This window comes from Schistocerca cancellata, chromosome 8 (assembly GCF_023864275.1).
Source record: "Schistocerca cancellata isolate TAMUIC-IGC-003103 chromosome 8, iqSchCanc2.1, whole genome shotgun sequence".
NCBI classification, from domain to species: Eukaryota; Metazoa; Arthropoda; class Insecta; order Orthoptera; family Acrididae; genus Schistocerca; species Schistocerca cancellata.
Window position 1 is genome coordinate 424877896 of NC_064633.1, and position 7458 is coordinate 424885353.

Genomic DNA, 7458 nt, shown 5'->3' on the forward strand with positions numbered 1-7458 from the left:
TTCACTGACAAATATTTTTTTGGACAGTAGCAGTACTAGAAGTGGTCAAAAGAAGCTCCTCCTGCAACTCTTACCAGTGCTCACAACATACACACATCAAAAAAAGTTTTGCATCACCCTGTTTCCCAGAACACCAGAAGATAGATGTTGACTGTGTATATTGTATCACAGACACAATCCCTTTGATTGTTGAGAAATGTCACTAAACCCGCCCCCTCCCCCCCCCCCCCCCCCCGATGTAAACAACCATGCATGAACAGCGCCTCTTAGACGGAGTGGGTCCGAGAGCCGGTCACTTCCATTCATTTTACCAGGGAGGTACACGGCTCGTGTTGTCTGTAGCTCGCCGGCCGGAGTGGCCGTGCGGTTCTAGGCGCTACAGTCTGGAGCCGAGCGCCCGCTACGGTCGCAGGTTCGAATCCTGCCTCGGGCATGGATGTGTGTGATGTCCTTAGGTTAGTTAGGTTTAATTAGTTCTGAGTTCTAGGCGACTGATGACCTCAGAAGTTAAGTCGCATAGTGCTCAGAGCCATTTGAACCATTTGTCTGTAGTTCAACCATGCCTAGACAGTCAATACCGTGGTTCGATCGCGTCCGCATTGTAACTTTGTGCCAGGAACGGCTCTCAGGAAGTGTCCAGGAGTCTCGGAGTGAACCAAAACCGATGTTGTTCGGACATGGAGGAGATACAGAGAGACAGGAATGTAGATTACATACCTCGCTCAGGCCGCCCAAGGGTTACTACTGCAGTGGTTGACTGATACCTACGTATCGTATTATGGCTCGGAGGAACCCTCTGCAACGCCACCATGTTGAATAATGCTTTTCGTGCAGCCACAGGATGTCCTGTTACGACTCAAACTGTGCGCAGTAGGCTGCATGATACGCAACTTCGAACCCGACGTCCATGACGAGCTCCATCTTTGCAACCACCACACCATGCAACGCGGTACACATTGGCCCAACAACATGCCGAATGGACCGCTCAGGATTGGCATCACGTTCTCTTCACCAATGAGTATTGCATATGCCTTCAACCAGACAATCGTCGGAGACATGTTTGGAGGCAACCTGATCAGGCTGAACGCCTTAGACGCACTGTCCAGTGAGTGCAGCAAGGTGGAAGTTCCCTGCTGTTTTGTGGTGGCCTTATGTGAGGCCGACGTACGCCGCTGGTGGTCATGGAAGGCGCCGTAACTGCTGTACGATACGTGAGTGCCATCCTACGACCGATAGTGCAACCATATCGGCAGCATATTGGCGAGGCATTCGTCTTCATGGACGACAATTCGCGCCTCCATCGAGCACATCTTGTGAACGACTTCCTTCAGGATAACGACATCGCTCGACTAGAGTGACCAGAATGTTCTCCAGACATGAACTCTACCGAACATGCATGGAATAGATTGAAAAGGGCTGTTTATGGACGACGTGACCCACCAACCACTGAGGGATCTACGCCGAATCGCCATTGAAGAATGGGACAATCTGGACTAACAGTGCCTTGATGAACTTGTAGATAGTATGCCACGACGAATACCGGCATGCATCAATGCAAGAGGAAGTGCTACTGGGTACTATTGGTACTGGTGTGTTCAGCAATCTGGACCACCACCTCTGAAGGTCTCGTTGTATGGTGTTACAACATGCAATGTGTGGTTTGATCTCTATTCCAATTTTCTGTACAGGTTCCAGAACTCTCGGAACCGAGGTGATACAAAACTTTTTTTGATCTGTGTGGTTAGTCGCCGTGCAGGCGCTAGACGTGAAACAAAAACACTTGATTCACTGACATATTATCTGCTTGGGAATTGTTCATTACTGAAGATTTATAACTGTTAATACTCACCAATATAAACGTCAAGATACATGACACGTCAAACAAATACAGAGCTCCTCAACCAACATTCATAAAGCCGCTAGATATAATAGAGTTGAGAGCATTTCTAGGTCTGCTTTATTTATCTGGAAGCCAAAAAGTTGACTGTCATAGACGCTCTAAAGCTAAATAAACCGCAGATCGTAGAAGAATTCAGACCAAACAGAAAACGCCAGTAGAATTTGCATTATTTTGGCAAAACGAAGGAAATAAAATTTCTTATGGTCCTCGGAAAGGTCGAGCTGTTCTGTTGCTTTCATCTACGCACCACGATCAGAAAATTAGTACTCAAAAGCGAAAACCTGACATGATCATTGATTACAATGCCACAAAAGGAGGAATGGACGCACTGGACCAAATGTGAGCCAACTATTCGGTATCACGGTGAACACGCAGGTGGCCAATGTCTGTATTTTATGCCGTTTTAAACACAGTAGGAACCAATGCTGCTGTTTTACTTCAGTGCACCAAACAACTCGATCAAACGGAAGATTTAAAAAGAAGAGAATTGCTACAGAGGCTTGGAATGAATTTAGTAAAACCCCATATCCAACGTCGAGATGTCCTACCCCTTTCTCGTGAACTGAGAGACGTTTTTGTTAAACTTGGTGGTACTCCTCTTGCCTCAACATCTTCAGAGTCAGAACCTATGACGAAAACAAGATGCTACGTCTGTGGAAGAAATGCGGACAAGTCAACCAAAGTAGTGTGCGAAAAATGCTCAAAACATGTTTGTCCAGATCTCAGATTTTCAGTGTGCTAAAATTGTTTGTAATCATATCTCAAATGCGTAAAAATGTTTGTAATATTCAGTGATAAAAGTGCAAATCGAAACAAAATTTCTTTAAATTACAGATTCGTTTAAGTTATTGGGGTACTCCGATACCCCACTAGAGTATTAGTATATGAACATTTCACTAGAGTAGTTAAGGGTTAAAAGAACAACGTGATGGTTCTTATGGAGTCAGTCTAGTGGAGCGAGTCTCATGGGCTCCCCTTGGAGATTCTGTCGGAGCGTTGTGCTGTGGTAAGACGCTCATGGGTTTTGTAAACTTCGAGTACAATTAAAAGCAGACTCTGCTAGACGTTGTGCGCCAAAGTGGCTTAAATGCACTTTGCGCGCAACCGCATGCTGTTCTAATCAAAAAGTTTTAAAAGCATTACGACTTCCTTGTCATCGTTTCACAGTTTTATCGATTTTATACTGAACTGCAAACGGCTCTAATCCATTTCGCTTTAAGTGCATTTTGCCTTCAGCGAAAGTAACGATGTTCTCCACTTATTTCTAGAAGCGACATTACGTTATTTAGTAAACACGATGACCAAATCTCTCCGTTCCCCCTCTGCTTGTTTGTCAGAATATGAGGTAAGTCGGGAGCTGAAAGAGCTGCAGTTCATCAAGTTATATAAGATGTGGCTACGTTGCGTCTTGCACCGTATGGTTATAATTAAACTGCAGCTGCTCTCAGAAGTCCAGTACTGTATGACAGCGTTAACATCGAACCGATTTAAGCTGGAAAAAGATTAGTTCTTATTTTGGTCACCTGGTGCAAATCTGGCTCTGTGAAAGCAAGAAAGACGTATAGAAATGTTTCCATAAGTAACAATGGATTGCGAACGCGACTTGGGTAGGAAAGGCCAAACAAGTGAGAAAGGCATAATGTTAATTTCATTATTAACTGCTGCTTACACAATTTGTCCAGTACGAGCACCGGGGTCATCGACGAGATACTGTACAGCGCCAATTTGCATATGGTGGCCAAAATTGGATTTATTTTTTTCCCAGCGTAATAAGGTTCCGCAATAACGCATTAGCATATTTACCAAGTTCCGCTGCCACACGATATTTACGGCCCACACTGCGTCTCCGTGAGAAGCTGCACTTTACTTATAACCATCTGGTATTTGTGTGTCATGGTAATAGACTAGACACAGCATGTCACTTTCACATAACGGAGCTACACTCCTGGAAATTGAAATAAGAACACCGTGAATTCATTGTCCCAGGAAGGGGAAACTTTATTGACACATTCCTGGGGTCAGATACATCACATGATCACACTGACAGAACCACAGGCACATAGACACAGGCAACAGAGCATGCACAATGTCGGCACTTGTACAGTGTATATCCACCTTTCGCAGCAATGCAGGCTGCTATTCTCTCATGGAGACGATCGTAGAGATGCTGGATGTAGTCCTGTGGAACGGCTTGCCATGCCATTTCCACCTGGCGCCTCAGTTGGACCAGCGTTCGTGCTGGACGTGCAGACCGCGTGAGACGACGATTCATCCAGTCCCAAACATGCTCAATGGGGGACAGATCCGGAGATCTTGCTGGCCAGGGTAGTTGACTTACACCTTCTAGAGCACGTTGGGTGGCACGGGATACATGCGGACGTGCATTGTCCTGTTGGAACAGCAAGTTCCCTTGCCGGTCTAGGAATGGTAGAACGATGGGTTCGATGACGGTTTGGATGTACCGTGCACTATTCAGTGTCCCCTCGACGATTACCAGTGGTGTACGGCCAGTGTAGGAGATCGCTCCCCACACCATGATGCCGGGTGTTGGCCCTGTGTGCCTCGGTCGTATGCAGTCCTGATTGTGGTGCTCACCTGCACGGCGCCAAACACGCATACGACCATCATTGGCACCAAGGCAGAAGCGACTCTCATCGCTGAAGACGACACGTCTCCATTCGTCCCTCCATTCACGCCTGTCGCGACACCACTGGAGGCGGGCTGCACGATGGGGCGTGAGCGGAAGACGGCCTAACGGTGTGCGGGACCGTAGCCCAGCGTCATGGAGACGGTTGCGAATGGTCCTCGCCGATACCCCAGGAGCAACAGTGTCCCTAATTTGCTGGGAAGTGGCGGTGCGGTCCCCTACGGCACTGCGTAGGATCCTACGGTCTTGGCGTGCATTCGTGCGTCGCTGCGGTCCGGTCCCAGGTCGACGGGCACGTGCACCTTCCGCCGACCACTGGCGACAACATCGATGTACTGTGGAGACCTCACGCCCCACGTGTTGAGCAATTCGGCGGTACGTCCACCCGGCCTCCCGCATGCCCACTATACGCCCTCGCTCAAAGTCCGTCAACTGCACATACGGTTGACGTCCACGCTGTCGCGGCATGCTACCAGTGTTGAAGACTGCGATGGAGCTCCGTATGCCACGGCAAACTGGCTGACACTGACGGCGGCGGTGCACAAATGCTGCGCAGCTAGCGCCATTCGACGGCCAACACCGCGGTTCCTGGTGTGTCCGCTGTGCCGTGCGTGTGATCATTGCTTGTACAACCCTCTCGCAGTGTCCGGAGCAAGTATGGTGGGTCTGACACACCGGTGTCAATGTGTTCTTTTTTCCATTTCCAGGAGTGTATAAGTGCCGTTGCTTAAACGTTTCTCATGTAAATTCAGATGTTTCTTACGTGTAATCATGTCCACGCAAATCTTTTAACATTTTGCAATACCCACTACAAATACGTAGCGCAAACCCAATAACTCCTGCTCTAGGTCATACTCTCTTAATATCGTATTCAGATAACTTTACGACATATATGAGAAGGTAGTTCTATTCACGGCATATTATGGATTTACTTTTCAGTGTAATGTGATACCAAAATGGGAAAGTGAGCTTACAATTTCTGTTTATACGAATGATCTTCGAAAACAACCTGTGGCTGGAACAGGCAACCGAGTGGGACACTTCCTGGTTCTTGTTCCTATCATGCAGCGGATGTTCACAAAGAAAAGTATGTCACATTTTGCACGTCGATATTCGCCAAGCAGCCAAGTACGAAGGAAATTTGACATTTTCCTGAGTAACGACCCAATTTTACTTGGCTCAGTACTGAATCTTTCGCGATCAACATACATTGTTTAGGCAAAGCAGCTCCAGGAAGTCTTATTGTGTGAACATTTGACTTAGATTTATGGTTTAGTATAATCGTCTGTGAGCTGCAGGAAAGTAATGATAGCTCTTTAAATACTGGTTTGCCTGAAAAATCCTTAAAAATTGTACATAGTCTGATATTTTCGTAGACGTCGAAAGACAACCTGTACACAATTTTTTCAAGCTACAAAAGTCCCCAGTCAGAACATCTTCTGGTTCACCTCACATATTTTCATCGGTGCGCGGAAGCGGTAGCCGATGAGTTGTATTTCTAATGGACTCTGCAGCTTGGGTATTATCCCTTTATCCTCATAATTAATGAACCAACAGTATAACTTAAGTATTATGGAACAAAGTCGTGTCAAGAGCAGCGACTTCGTCACGAGATATTACTTACGAAGAACAAAAAACAAGTGTCGATAATAGATGTAGGGCATGCACCGGTGAAGGTAGAGCAACGGGAGGAAGACAGTAGGTCGAAGTTTACTTGGAAAAAATGACTTACCCCTGACTATCTATTCTCCCTCCGCACCATCTCCAGGAAAGGATACCATTAAAAAGAAAAGAAATCCACTGTACTTTAAGTAACGAAGACAAATAAAGCTTGGAATCAAAGTACAGGGAGTAAGATTTGAGGTTGCCTGGGCATGTATGGAGCTGGGTGAGGATCCGCCTAGACAAAAGAAGCTTCAGGAGGCGTACCCTGCCTAAATCCATCCCCTAAGTCGATTATTAAAATCAGTACTTTAAATGGAATGGTAATATTCGGTTTCCTGTAACAGAGTTAAAAAGCGGGTTGCTTTCATTGAATCGTCACGATTATGAACATTTTTATTTATTTTTAATTTTAGATATTTATTTCATCTGGTAAGGTAAGAGCGATGATGATAATGATGATGATGTACATCTTAAAGAATATGTAGAATTTGAAACCCATTAACAGAAACATGTGACAACAGCACAGAAGAAACCAATGTGGAGAAGTTGACCGGCCAGAGGAAAAGTGAGAAATAATAGGGTAAGATTAACAGATGAGATGGGAGGAAGAAAACAGAAATATGAAAGTATGAGAAAAGCATAGTTCACAGTGTGAAGAATACCTGTTCCCTTTAGGGTAGGCGGTAATGAGCTGGACCATGCCAAGAGGAAAGCTATACCAATGATAAAAAATAAAACTTTCTTCTGCACTTGAATTAAGGGTGGTTTCGGGTAAGACGCAGGTTACAGATTAGTTTGTCCTACAGCCGTATGGCTGAAACCGAGGAGGAGGCAAAGGTACAGGGAAGGATTAGGCACAGGTTTTAGTACTGACGTAGAACCTTCTTTTAGAAGAGACAAAGAAATTAACGACATTAGCTGCCACTGGGCGTTGATTTAAATCAATGGGGAAAGCTGAAAATTTGTGTCGGCCATGGATACGAGCCGGGCTCTCCAGTTTATTAGACAGATACGGTGACAACTGCGCCATCCGGCCAAAGTAATCATCGCGACTGCACGGACTACCCTAGCACGCCTCCCGTCAGACCCGAATTCAGAACTTATCCACACATTACTGATGCAGGGCACCTCGCCAATAACCCTCATTACTCGCGACATTTCGCCGATTCCCATTAGAATTAGAGCTTGGTGTGCATGCAGACTGAAGGGATCGTTGGCCGTCCTGGCCTTTTAACTCATTACATAG